Below are 14,269 nucleotides of genomic sequence, written 5' to 3' on the forward strand. Positions count from 1 at the left end.
ACCTGAGAATCTGCCAGTCTCTGTTGTGAAAGAGACACGGATAATGCTAGGAGATTTCTCTGACAATCCAACTGATATTCTGCTAAGATCTATTGACTTCACCGTACTGTGTTCCCCACTATGATAAAGCTCAAGCCAAAGCAGCTAGCACACATTTATCAATCAGAGGAGGCCAACCATTGCAACGAAAGCATCCACAGTCGAAGCAGTCAGCCACAACAAAAGGTTACTTCTTGCTCACGTCACAGACCAATGCTGAGCTGCGGAAAGAGGGCACAGTGCCACACTGTCATTCAGAAAGGCAAGCTTCTTCTATCTTGGGCTCCACATTCTCTAGATTCTCAGAATCCTGTCCATGATCCAGCAGATGGAGAAAGGGAGAGAGAATGAAGAATAAGTGATTCTCCTGTCTCAGCCTCTTGAATAGCTGGGACTACAGACATGCACCACCGTGTCTGGCTAATTTTGTTTTTTTGTTTTTTTTCGTAGAGATGAGGTCTCACTAAGTTGCCCAGGCTGGTTCAAACTTTTGGGCTCAAATGATCCCTCCATCTCAGCTTCCCAAAATGCTAGAATTGCAAGCATGAGACACCTCGCCTGGACATGTTCATGCTGTCTTGGGCTCCACATTGTCTAGATCCTCATAGTCCTGTTCACGCAGTCAGCAGATAGAGAAAGGGAGAGAGAATTAAGAATTATGGGGAAGGCGCCGGGTGCGGTGGCTCACGCCTGTAACCCCAGCACTTTGGGAGGCCAAGGCAGGTGGATCACCTGAGGTCGGGAGTTCAAGACCAGCCTGACCAACATGGAGAAACCCCGTCTCTACTAAAAGTACAAAATTAGCTGCGGTGGTGGCACACGCCTGTAATCCCAGCTACTCGGGAGGCCGAGGCAGGAGAATCGCTTGAACCCGGGAGGCGGAGGTTGTGGTGAGCCGAGATCGTGCCATTGCACTCCAGCCTGGGCAAAAAGAGTGAAACTCTGTCTCAAAAACAAACAAACAAACAAAAATTATGGGGAAGGGAAGGGTGCGTCTTCATGGGACAGTCCTGGAAGCGGAGTGACTACTTATGACCACATTCATTGGTCAGCCCTTGGTCACATAGCCTCATCTAACTGCAAGGGAGCTTTGGAGAATGAAATCAAACTCTGCTCCCAGAAAGCAGAAAATATGAAGAATGAACTGTAGTGATCTCTTCCACATGTGAGATTCACTGCTAAGAAATCACAACTGGGTTACATTACAAAGATTAAGACTTTGTCTCTAAAAGGATTCTCTTAATACATAAAAATGTTTGCTACAGGGCTGGGTGCGGTGGCTCATGGCTGTGATCCCGGCACCTTGGGAGGTCGGGGAGGGTGGATTGCTTGAGCTCAGGAGTTTCAGACCAGCCTGGGCAACATGGAAAAACCCCACGGAGCATGGTGGCACACGCCTGTAGTCCTAGCTACTCAGGAGGCTGAGGTGGAAGGATCACTTGAGCCCAGGGAAGTCAAGGGTGCAGTGAGCCATGAATGCCCCGCTGCACTCGCCCCTGGGCGAAAGAGTGAGACCCTGTCTCAGAAAAAAAGAAAAAGTTTGCTGGAAAGATGACTAGACCCTTAGAACACACAGAGAACCAAACCAGAATGAAGGAGATGGGGGAAATTTTTTCTTAACTTAAAGGAAGAGCGAAATGATCAGAGTAAACCCTGGGATTAGGATGATAGTAGACTAGAAGGACAGGGTCCCATGAGATAGAACATTAGGGTAGAGTGCCCAAAGAAGATTGGCCAAGAAGACAATCGTCATCGAAGGCAACTCTCACTTATTCCCAAACTTTTCATGGGCTTGTTGTAAACAAGTTTTGTTAATGCAGAAGCTCCTTTAGCAATGAATGTTCTCCAAAACTACCATTTGACACAACAATCCCATTGCTGGGTATATACCCAAAAGAAAATAAAGCATTCTAACAAAAAGACACATGCACCTGTATGTTTGCAGCAGCAAAGACAAGGAATGAGCCTAGGTGCCCATCAATGGTGGACTGGATGAAGAAAATGTGATACATTATATACCATGGAGTACTATGCAACCATTTTTAAAAATGAATTTTTGTCCTTTACAGTAACATGGATGCAGCTGGAGGCCATGATCCTAAGCAAATTAATGCAGGAACAAAAAAATCAAATACCACATGTTCTCACTTATACGTGAAAGCTAACCATTGATTTACACATGGACACAAAGATGGGAACAATAGACACTGGGGCCTACTTGAGGGGAGGAGGGTGGGAAGAGTGTGAGGGTCAAAAAACTACCTATTAGGTACTATGCTCACTACCTGGGTCAAAATAATTTGTACACCAAACCCCAGCAACACACAATTTACTCATGTAACAAGCCTACACATGTACCCGCTGAACCTAAAATAAAAGTTAAACAAAAATGAAATCAATGTTCTCTTCTTTGCTGATTGACATTCCCTGTGTTCTATTTCCACCACTCAAAAATGTTCTGAATTATTTTCCAATATTGGATATCTTTCCCCAAGTATGAAAATGCTAACATAGACACAAATTAGTTTTCAGCTGGATCCAGACTCTGTTGCCCAAGCTGGAGTGCAGTGACACGATCTCAGCTCACTGAAACACTGCCTCCCAGGTTCAAACAACTCTCCTGCCTCAGCCTCCTGAGTAGCTGGGATTACAGGTGTGTACCACCACCATGCCTGGCTAATTTTTGTACTTTTTTTTTACTAAAGACAGGGTTTCGCCATGTTGGTCAGGCTGGTCTCGAACTCCTGGCCACAAGCAATCTGCCTGCCTTGGCCTCCCAAAGTGCTAGTATTATAGGTGTAAGCCACCGAGCCCAGCCAGAGCACTGAATAATCCTAAACACTCCATGAACTGATGATACTCATCAACCCCTTAGTCATCAATATCTTTCTTGTTTTCAGTTTTATTTTACCTTGATTGATGCTGGTATTGCATGTTGTTGTCGTTTTGTTTGTTTGTTTGTTTTGAGATGGAGTCTTGCTCTGTTGCCCAGGCTGGAGTGCAGTGGCATAATCTCAGCTCACTGCAATGGCCTCCTGGGTTCAAGCGATTCTCCTGCCTCAGCCGGGACTACAAGCATGCGCCACCACGCCTGGCTAATTTTTGTATTTTTTAGTAGAGAAAGGGTTTCACCATGTTAGCCAGGGTGGTCTCGATCTCCTGACCTCGTGATCCGCCCACCTCGGCCTCCCACAGTGCTGGGATTACAGGCGTGAGCCACTGCGCCCGGCCTTATTGTTGTTGTTTTAAACGGAGTTTCGCTCTGTCACCCAGGCTGGAAAGCAGTGGCATGATCTTGGCTCTCTGCAACCTCTGCATCCCGGGATCAAGCGATTCTCCTGCCTCAGGCTCTGGAGAAGCTGGGATTACAGGCGCCTGCCACCACAACCGGCTAATTTTTGTATTTTTAGATTTTTAGTACAGACGAGGTTTCACCATGTTGGCCAGGCTGGTCTCAAACTTCTGACTCAAGTGATTTGCCCACCTCGGCCTCCCCAAGTGCTAGGGTTACAGGTCTGAGCCACTGCGCCTGGCCTGTTGCTAATATTTCAATTTAAAGTAATAAAAATGGAATAAGGACCAGCATACATATAATTGGTTGAGGCCATCTGGGGCCGAGGAAGAGCAGGGGCACAGACATGGTCCAGCAAAGTTCAGTTTGGAAGGAGAGCACTGTATGGGCAGGGCAGTAACCAAAAAAGAAAAAAGAAAAACCAAAAAGGGAACGGAAAGTGTTGGAGCCAGGTAGGAAGGTAGGAACTGGGGTCAAACGCTGGAAGTTGACTGGGAAGACATTAGCATACCTTCAAGTAAAGGTATCCAAGGCTTATTGATTAACTGTTAAGCATATGAATGTCAAACTCAGTTTTAATCCTATGTCTATCATTTACCGACCCATGAAAATCTTGATGTTAATGTACAGAAGTGACTGCAAATCACATAAAGGCATGCTGCTAGATCCAAAAGAAGTGTATCCTAACTCAACCTCACCTTAACAAGATCCGCAAAATGCCTGTGACCTCTCTAAAGCCACCAAAATAAGAATTGTGATGGAAGGGAGGTCAGAGTAGAAACAGGAGCCCTAGCTGATTGTGGTTATAATATTTTACTGTTGCAAGCTCTACAAAACATGTGACCATGTGAGCATATTGCTAGGGGTCTTCCCAGGGCCTTGGGCTCCACAAATAAGGGGCTACAAGGCTTAAGCTCCGGTAGCCTCATGAGAAATCCAATTTTAATCCTCCAGCCAGACCAAGGTCTTCTCAGAACTGGCACCTCTGGGCCTGAGTCAAATGTACTAATATGGGTCTATCACAGATTTCATCTTTTTAGAATTTCATAATATAGGTATCAGTGAAGTGCTGCATAAACCACATTCAAAACTAAGGTTTTATTTCTAGACAAATCGGACCTGTGGATATATTGGTGCCAAGTAATCTGTTTAACAAACAAACCACATTTACATTCAAAATGGCATCTGCAGGGGTGAGATGGACTTTTCCACTGGATCCTGGAATGGCAAGAAGAGGCCCTTGAGCCTCAGGGGCACTAACCCGTTGCTTCCTTCTAACAGAAGTCCCTGGGGACAGGAGCCCTCCGCTGTGATTTAAGGTGCGAAAAACTGACTATTTCAACCTGCTTGCTCCTTCTTTTACATTTGGGAATTTCTAAATCTTTGAATGTTATAGCTAACTCCAAGCTAACAAAGGCCTCCCTTCTTTCCACACTTTGTTAAAAATCTTTCTCGTGACTAGGTACAGTGGCTCATGCCCGTAATCCCACCGCTTTGGAAGGCTGAGGCAGGAGTTTGAAAAACTAAATATTCCACCATTGCTCTATGAAGGTAGCAAGGCTGGCATCCAAAATTCGTGACCTCCAAGTGTCTTTTCTCTATACCCTATTACTTCTAATTATAGTTCAACACAAAAGCAAAGAAAAACAAAAAACAAAAAACGAAAAAGAAACTTGTATGCATTATCTTGTGTTCTGATTTTTCTTAATACTTTTAAATATTTACTCTGAAGAAAATACCTGGCCTTTTAAAAACTGAAAATGTTTGAAAATGATGACATTTGCTGAGTTACTGATGGATTCATAGTTAATTGGGAGTCAGCCTAGAAAATTCGCTTTGTGTTGCTTGAACTTCAAAGGGAAGAGCATAGGAGGTAAGTTAACTGACTAGGAGTTGTGCTCTGATGAAACAATAGAGCTAAAGTACTGTGAAATCCAGAGAGGTCAGTGGTTAGCAGCAGGACCAGACATTGGCCTCAGTATGGGCAGAACATGGAGGGAAGGTGTACAAAGGCACGTCAAAGATACACACAGCGGGACATTAGTTAAAGCGGCAAAAACAGATTTTATTCAGTAACTACTGACAGTAGGGGAATGAGCTGGGCTCTACTGTGATTTGTGCAGAGGTGGTTCGAGCATTTTACAGGGAGAATGAATGAAGAATGGGCGAGTGTGAGGTCTCAGTAGAGTCAGAGAAGTGAAAAATTGCAAACGGTTCGTCAGTATCAAGGCGATGAGGCCGGCTGTGTCTGCTAGCTGGCAATTATCCAGGTTAGGATTCCACCCTCCCAGAGACTGGAAGACAGAGGTTTCATCCTTTTCGATGATTACGTTTTAAAGGAATGGCCCCCAGGTCCTTAAGAAAGACATTTCTGAGTTCTAAGAGATACATGCTCACAATCATAAGCCCTTTTTTGTAAATGCTCTAAGTAAGGGAGGTCAGGGGCCTATCATCAGGGTTTGGGTAAAACAAACCGTAAATTCTCCTGGCGGTATTGAGCTTATTCAGGCAGGCATTTAATGGGGGGGCTGGGGTCATTCTAAGGACACAGCCTTATGCTGCTAGAAGACATGTGAGAGTTTGGTCTAGTTCAGGGGTTTGGACGGAGCTATATGCCAAGGGTTCTGCAGTTCTCAGGAGCATGAGGTTTAGGGGATAATGGAGATACTCATTACCCTAATTGTAGTGTCAGTTTCACAGGTGTGTGTGTGTAAGTGCGTCTGTGTCAAAACTCATCAAGTTATATCCTTTAAATATGTGCAGTTTACAGTGTATAAGTTATACCTTAACAAAGCAGGGGGCAATCTCATTTTAGGCAGTCTGCAAAACACAAAAGACATCCAGTAAGCCTGTCAGTACCCAAAGTGGTATTTATTTTAAACGTTCTTTTTAAAACAGAGTGAAAAGCAGGAGGAGTTAAATTAGGATTTACAAGAAGTGACGTTTGGCAACAAAAGTTAAAAAGAGTGTTTCTTTACTTTGTACTCTAATTGTTTTATCCTTTGACTTATCTACTTTTTAAAAGTTAACATCTTTTTTTTTTTTTTTGAGACAATGGTCTCACTCTGTCACCCGGGCTGGAGGGCAGCGGCACAATCTCGGCTCAGTGCAACCTCTGCCTCCCAGGTGCAAGCCATTCTTGTTCTTCAGCCTCCTGAGTAGCTGGAGCTACAGGTGCACACCACCACACCCAGCTAATTTTTTGTATTTTAGTGGAGACGGGGTTTCATCATGTTGCCCAAGCTGATCTGGAACTGCTGCTACTTGGGAGGCTGAGGCAGAGAATTGCTTGAACCCGGGAGGCAGAAGTTGCAGTGAGCCAAGATTGCGTCACTGCACTCCAGCCTGGATGACAGAGCAAGAACTCCATCTCAAAAAAAAAGAAAATCAATTACAAAAGAGGTTGAATTAAATTTACTTCACAAGACCAGTTTTTTAAATATTAAAAGGGTCTTTTTCTCAGAAACACATTTAATTGGATATGCATGAACCACATGCCAATCACAGAACGGGAACCAGCTGGGGCACTGATAAATTCCGTCCTTAACCAAACACCAGTCAGGCTTCTCTGAGCCCTCTTCTCTACTAGGCCTAGACCTTGGCCTCAGTTCCATCCTCAGCTTGCAGATAGTCCAGGTTTATTAAGTATCCTGCTAATTCAATGTATCAAGAATCCCTCTGACCCTTGATATCTGATCACCCTGGTCCACCCTCAGCAAGAATCCTGTTAATTCAGTGTACCCAGAATCCCTTTAACCTGGATGTCTCCTGTTCCTAATTTACCATCCACTGACCCCACCCCACCCCAATTCTGCTCCTTGGCTGTAAATTCCCAGCTGTCTCTACCACATTTGGAGTTAAGCCCAATCTGTCTCTTCTCTTGTGATAATCTTTTGTTTAAGAATACCTGGGAGTAGAAGAGAGAAATAAATAAAAATAAATAACAAACCAAGTGTGGTGGCTCATGGCTGTAATCCCAGCACTCTGAGAAGCTGAGCCAGGAGGATTGCCTGAGCCCAGAAGTTGAGACCACGGTGGACAACATAGAGAGACTCTATCTCTATAAAAAATTTTTTAAAATTAGCTGGGCGTTGGCCAGGCACAGTGGCTTACACCTGTAACCCCAGCATTTTGGGAGGCCGAGGCAGGTGGATCACGAGGTCAGGAGTTCGAGACCGGCCTGACCAATGTGGTGAAACCCTGTCTCTACTAAAAATACAAAAATTAGCGTGGTGTGGTGGCACCTACCTGTAGTCTCAGCTACTGAGGAGGCTGAGGCAGGAGAATCACTTGAACTCAGGAGGTGGAGGTTACAGTGAGTGGAGATTGCGCCATTGCACTCCAGCCTGGGCGACAAAGCAAGACTCCGTAACCAAAAAAAAAAAGAAAAAAAAGCAAAGGCAGAAAGAATCACTACTCCATAGGCAGAGCAGCCCACTAGGGCTGCTGCTGTCTATGGTCATTTCCTGATTATATGCTAAACGAGGGGTGGATTATTCATGAGTTTTCTGGGAAAGTCGGGGACAATTCCCAGAACTGAGAGTTCCTCATCTTTTTAGACCATATAGGATAACTTCCTGACATTGCCATGGCATCTGTAAACTGTCATGGTGCTGGTGGGAGTGTCTTTTAACATGTTAATGCAGTATAATTAGAGGACACCAGAGGTCGCTCTCCTTACCATCCTGGTTTGGTGGGTTTTGGCCGGCTTCTTTACCACAACCTCTTTTATTAGAAAGGTCTTTTTGACCTGTATCTTGTGCCAACCTCCTGTCTCATCCTGTGACTTAGAATGCCTTCATCTCTCAGGAATGCAGCCCAGTAGGTCTCAGCCCTATTTTACCCAGCCCTTATTCAAGATGGAGTTGCTCTGGTTCCAAGGCCTCTGACAAAAGGTTGAAACATTAGAAAATGTTTAACTGTACAACAATCAGGAGAAAATATAGCATAATTTTTGAAATATAATTTCAAAGTGAGGAAGTATTTTCTAGGCAGGAAATGTTAAAAGCCCCTCTCCCGCACCCACCCCCAAAAAGATGATGAAATTGACTTCATAAAAATGTTTACTTTCTGCATCGCACAGAATATCAAAAATAGAATCAAAAGACAAACGGCAAGTCTGGATACATTTGCAAAATATATCCTAAATCTGAATTTACAAAGAGCACCTAAAAACCTATTTATGGGCCGGGCGTGGTGGCTCAAGCCTGTAATCCCAGCACTTTGGGAGGCCGAGGCGGGCGGATCACAAGGTCAGGAGATCGAGACCATCCTGGCTAACATGGTGAAACCCTGTCTCTACTAAAAAAATACAAAAAACTAGCCGGGCGAGGTGGCGGGTGCCTGTAATCCCAGCTACTAGGGAGGCTGAGGCAGGAAAATGGCATAAACCCGGGAGGTGGAGCTTACAGTGAGCTGAGATCCGGCCACTGCACTCCAGCCTGGGCGACAGAGCGAGACTCCGTCTCAAAAATAAATAAATAAAAACCTATTTATTTATGTATTTATTTAGAGATGGAGTCTCGCTGTGTCACCAGGCTGGAGTACAGCGGAGCGATCTCGGCTCACCGCAACCTCCACCTTCCAGGTTCAAGCAATTCTCCTGCCTCGGCCTCCTGAGTAGCTGGGACTACAGGTGCATGGCCACCACACCTAGTTAATTTTTGTATTTTTAGTAGAGACAGGGATTCACCATGTTGGCCAGGATGGTCTCGATCTCTTGACCTCATGATCCACCTTCCTCGACCTCCCAAAGTGCTGGGATTACAGGCGTGAGCCACCGCGCCAGGCCTAAAAACCAATTTAAACACAAATTAACAGAATATATATATTAGAAAATTGAACAAAAGAGGTGAACAGATGGAAGGAAGAAAGGAAGCTTTTAAGTACATGAAAAACGTTCAACCTAACTCACAATAAAACACACATACCATTTCTAGCTGACTCAAAATTCAATTACTTTCATTTGAGAGAGACAGGAAGAACAAGGGCTTTCATACTGGTGTGAGTATAATTTGATACAAACCGTTTTGAAAGGAGCTGTGGCGGGTTTGGTGGGACCAGCAGGGAGGTTGGTGGGACGGGTTTGCGGAGGGCGACTCGCTTTTTTGCTCAAGCTGGTTTTGAAATCCTGGGTTCAAGCCATACTTCCATGTCGGCCTGCCAAAGTGCTGGGATTGCAGGTGTGAGCCACAGCACCCAGCCATCAGTTAAATTTCTAAGACAAAAAGGCAACCCTCTTCTTGCTTGGGTTGGTACTGTGTTCTGTCCCTGACCAGGGGTGTAAGCCTGGGCCATTTCTTAATCTCACTATGCTTCCTCTTCCTCGTCTGTAAGGATAAATAATAATAGAGTCATTGTGAACATTAAATTAGCTACCCATGTAAGTGCCTGTTCAAGGTTTTGCTAGGATTATTTTACATATTGCCCTATCCAAAACCAAGGAACAAGGAAATCTGCTCAGCATTGTTCCTAAGACTAGATACTATTTAAGTGTTCATCAAAAGGCATAAAGAATTGTGATATATCCAAACACAGGAAGTAAAAGGATAAGCCAAGATGTATGAACGAAATAGGAAGATTTTCAGAATATTGTTGAGGAAATGGGAGCGGTACCTATGTGTGTTACCTTTGTACAAAAAGTGTCAAGTGGCTTATAAAGTAAATGTACATGTATACTGGTGAATGCATAGCCATTTTCTGAAGGGTCACAAAAGAAACAGCTAACCGTTGAAAGATGGGACGGGAACATCACTGTGAAACACGTAGGGAATTCTGAATTCTGTGCATGAAATCAATTTTTTCACAAGCTTTTTTTTTTTTTTTTTTTTTGAGACGGAGCCTCGCTCTGTCGTCCAGGCTGGAGTGCAGTGGCACTATCTCGGCTAACTGCAAGCTCCGCCTCCCGGATTCACACCATTCTCCTGCCTCAGCCTCCCGAGTAGAGTTGCTGGGACTACAGGCGCCCGCCACCTCGCCCGGCTAATTTTTTTGTATTTTTAGTAGAGACGGGGTTTCACCGTGTTAGCCAAGATGGACACCATCTCCTGACCTCGTGATCCGCCCGCCTCGGCCTCCCAAAGTGCTGGGATTACAGGCGTGAGCCACTGCGCTCGGCCTCAAAAAGCATTTTCAATTTAAATAAATGCAGTATGAGGGCAGTGAACTTGGAGTTAATCAGCAAAGAGGGCGCAGCCTTCGTGATGTCCTTCGACTTAATGGTAGCAATTTTTTGAGATGGCCCAAGCAAGGCTTAGAAGAAGGTAGGTGAGCCAAGGTGCAACACCCAGGAACCCAGAAACCGGCTGGCCAGGCAGTGGAAAGGCGCAGGCGCAGGGGTGCGCTATGCCTCCGTGGAGCGGAGCCGCCTGCACCTCCAGAGAGGCGCCACATGGGGGCAGCCTCGGAGGCCGGCTCCGCGCCGAGCGCTAAGAGGAACGCGGCAGGTGCAGCAGGCGGGGAGCAAGCTGCAGAAAACCCGTGAAACTGGGGTGCGTCGCCAGCTTCCTGGTGCAAAACCCAACACCTGGCTCACAAAACACAAGATAATATGCCGTGGTTCCACTGGGGCTCGAACCCAGGACCTTCTGCGTGTAAAGCAGACGTGATAACCACTACACTATGGAACCTTACATGAGTCACGACTTTCTCCAGGATTTAATAATTGTTCCAAAAGACATTTTAGCACCGGGAAATGGTTATGTAGACTTGACATCCGGCGATTGTGCACAGAGAAAAACTTTCAAGAGGATTCTTCGTTTTCCAGTGTTCAGAGCAAGACGACCGCGCAGAAACATTGTAGAAATGTCTGCGTCTCCAGCTTCCTGAAGCAAAACCCAAGATTGGGCTCGCAAAATGTTAATACTAAACGTTTTAGAGAAAGGAAAGAAAAGAAAAGAAAAGAAAAAGAAAAGAAAAAAGTAGTCGGGGACTATACCGTGGTTCCACTGGGGCTCGAACCCAGGACCTTCTGCGTGTAAAGCAGACGTGATAACCGCTACACTATGGAACCGCGTGCAAGGCTGTAATGTCTGGATTTAGTAATTCTGCATAAAGACATGTTAGCAACGTGAGCCGAAAGGGATTTACTGTTCAGCGATCGTGAACAGAGAGACAAACTTACACAAGGATTACAGATTTTCCAGTGTAATTCCTACCCAAGCTCTCCTTAAAGACAAAGGTTCCACACTTACTCGTGGAAAGAAAGTGCCTCCCCTGATGTGTTCATCGCGGAGAGGTCATATGCGTCTGGCTCTGTGGCGCAATGGATAGCGCATTGGACTTCTAGATACTTAGAGAAATTCAAAGGTTGTGGGTTCGAGTCCCACCAGAGTCGCTTTTTGTTTGAAGGAGGGCAAACGGAATGGTTATAAAATAGGTGAAACGAAAAATATCTGCCATTTAAAATTTCCAGAAGGATGTGTATTGCAGCTAATTGCGGTTCCTGGTTATGTCCCTTCACTAGAAGGCGTTAAGAATCACACTCCTCTATCGAACATTTTCTCCTTCACTTTTATGTGGCCCCAGTTTCTGGTGACGAGATAAAGAAATTAGGGAAATGTAATCAAAGTTACCAAGTTTTTTCCTCCATATTATTCTTTCATATCAGGAATAAAAGTAATTTTAAATTGTTCTGAAACTTCAGTCGCCTAGTGTTACCCGAGTTGCCTTAAAATAAACCGTTGTTTCGTCAGTTACCAGAATGGCCGAGTGGTTAAGGCGTTGGACTTAAGATCCAATGGATTCATATCCGCGTGGGTTCGAACCCCACTTCTGGTAAAGGTTAGTTGTTTTTCCGAGCAAAAACCTTTTTTCCTAATCCTTGGCAATCCATTTTGCAAACTTAGGCGTCCAGATAATAATAACTATAGTTAGTATTATTTTGCCAGAAACCTTAAACATGGCGACAGCTTCATAGTTTATGGTTTGAAAAGTAGAAAGAAAACGTCTGAAAAAAAGAAAGAAAGAAAAGAAAACGTCTAGGTCCAGCTACACTACATGGGGGTGAGGGAGCACACAGAGAGAGATACAATGTGCTGCAAAAACGTTCACTCCGAGTCGACAGTTATTACTTGAGATCCTATTACGTGCCACGTACTGTTCTAAACACTGGGGTTGTGGTGATGCAGGCATGTTTTCTTTTCTTTTCTTTTTTCTTTTTTTTTTAAAGCAAAACAACAAAAAATACAAGAGCCTTAAAATCAAGACCACTGCCCAATATCACTTACATGACAAAGTGACAGAAGAAAAACATGGTTTTAAAACAAGCAGACAGCTGGGCGCGGTGGCTCACGCCTGTAATCACAGCACTTTGGGAGGACGAGGCGGGTGGATCACCAGAGGTCAGGAGTTTGAGACCAGCCTAGCCAACATGGTGAAACCCTGTCTCTACTAAAATACAAAAATTAGCCAGGCATGGTGGTGCATGCCTGTAATCCCAGCTACTAGGGAGGCTGAGGCAGGAAGATCGCTTAAACCTGGGAAGCGGAGGTTGCAGTGAGCCGAGATGGTGCCACTGCACTCCAACCTGGGTAACAGAGAGAGACTTTGTCTCAAAAAACAACAACAACAAAAAAAAAAAAGCAGACAGGGCTTGGTGCCTGGCTCACGCCTGCAATCCCAGGGCTTTGGGAGGCCAAGGCAGGAGGATTGCTAGAGGCCAGGGGTTTGAGATCAGCTTGGGCAAGAACGTGGAACACTGTCTCTATTAAAAATAATAATAATTAAAATTAAAATCAATTAAAAATAAATAAAAACAAGTGGACAAATTGGAGAATTTGAGAGACAGCGATGTGTACTATAGAGAAAATAAAACAAGGCAGCCCAACAGAATGGCAGAACAAACTTACTCCATTTGACTATGAAAATCATTGTGCTTGACAGAAAATGTTCTTCCTCTCTCTCTACCAAACAAAAGCTTCCAAGGACTAATTCTGACCCTCCTCCTCCACTAAAAGCCTTTCCTGACCCATCACCCTCTTTCTAACTCTCCATTCTTTCATTCAAGGACAGTTTCTGAGAGCTTTCCGTGAGGCACTGACCCAGGGATTGCAGATATACAAAGCGTACCTGTCCTCACAGCAGAAACTTTCTAGGAGGAAAACAGATTCTTTAAACAGGTGTTTAAGGTAGGTTCAGTGGGCACAGCAACAGAGTCAGGCTCAGAGCCCAGTTCCTCACCCTGCCTGGAAAGGATCAAGCAGGGATATCTGGAGCAACTCCTGAACCCTGTTTGTAAAGATCAGCCAGAACCTTCCAAAAAAAAAAAAAAAAAACACTATGGAGTGCTAAATGAAATACTCACAGTTCTCTTTGTTGTTTGTTTGTTTTGACACAGAGTTTTGCTCTGCCGCCCAGGCTGAAGTGCAGTGGCGCCATCTCTACTCACTGCACCCTTCAGTTTACTGCAACCTCTGCCTCCCGGGTTCAAGCGATTCTCTTGTCCCAGCCTCCCGAGTAGCTGGGATTACCGGCGCGTGCCACCACGCTCGGCTAATTTTTGTATTTTTTGTAACGGTGGGATTTCGCCATGTTGGTCAGGCTTCTCTCGAATTCGTGGCCTCAAGCGATCCGCCCGCCTCAGCCTACCAAAGTGCGGGGATTACAGTTGTGAGTCACCGCGCCCGGCCTACTTCTCTGTGTTAAGCCGTCCATTACCACACAATTAACACTTGATACAGTTAAGAGTTTGAGACTTTTGGTCTGTGTTAGGTGCCTATCAATCTGGTCTGTCCTAGAACAGGAAACCCATCTTCATGCTCTTATTCATTCAAAGCTGTACTCAGTAACTAGTGTTACTCAGTTACTGTACTCAGTAACCCAGTGTACCTGGCACTTTTGTGAGAAATGGAGGTTCACCGGGCGCGGTGTCTCATGCCTATAATCCCAGCACTTTGCGAGGCCGAGGCGGGTGGATCGCGAGGTCAGGAGTTCGAGACA

The 14,269-nt window shown here is 45.0% G+C and overlaps 4 non-coding genes across 4 annotated transcripts; 2 read left to right on the top strand and 2 right to left on the bottom strand.

Annotated features, from left to right (window-relative positions):
- Positions 1 to 10,886: 10,886 nt before the first annotated feature.
- TRNAV-UAC lies at positions 10,887 to 10,959 on the bottom strand. The gene has a single exon. It is a non-coding gene; the product is annotated as a tRNA-Val (tRNA).
- Positions 10,960 to 11,269: 310 nt separating this feature from the next.
- TRNAV-UAC lies at positions 11,270 to 11,342 on the bottom strand. The gene has a single exon. It is a non-coding gene; the product is annotated as a tRNA-Val (tRNA).
- A 238-nt stretch (positions 11,343 to 11,580) lies between these two features.
- TRNAR-UCU lies at positions 11,581 to 11,666 on the top strand. Its single transcript is given in 2 exon segments — positions 11,581 to 11,617; positions 11,631 to 11,666. It is a non-coding gene; the product is annotated as a tRNA-Arg (tRNA).
- A 360-nt stretch (positions 11,667 to 12,026) lies between these two features.
- Positions 12,027 to 12,109, top strand: TRNAL-UAA. Its single transcript has one exon. It is a non-coding gene; the product is annotated as a tRNA-Leu (tRNA).
- Positions 12,110 to 14,269: the final 2,160 nt, after the last annotated feature.

The sequence above is a fragment of the Colobus angolensis genome, unplaced genomic scaffold (genome assembly GCF_000951035.1).
Source record: "Colobus angolensis palliatus isolate OR3802 unplaced genomic scaffold, Cang.pa_1.0 Scaffold61, whole genome shotgun sequence".
NCBI lineage: Eukaryota > Metazoa > Chordata > Mammalia > Primates > Cercopithecidae > Colobus > Colobus angolensis.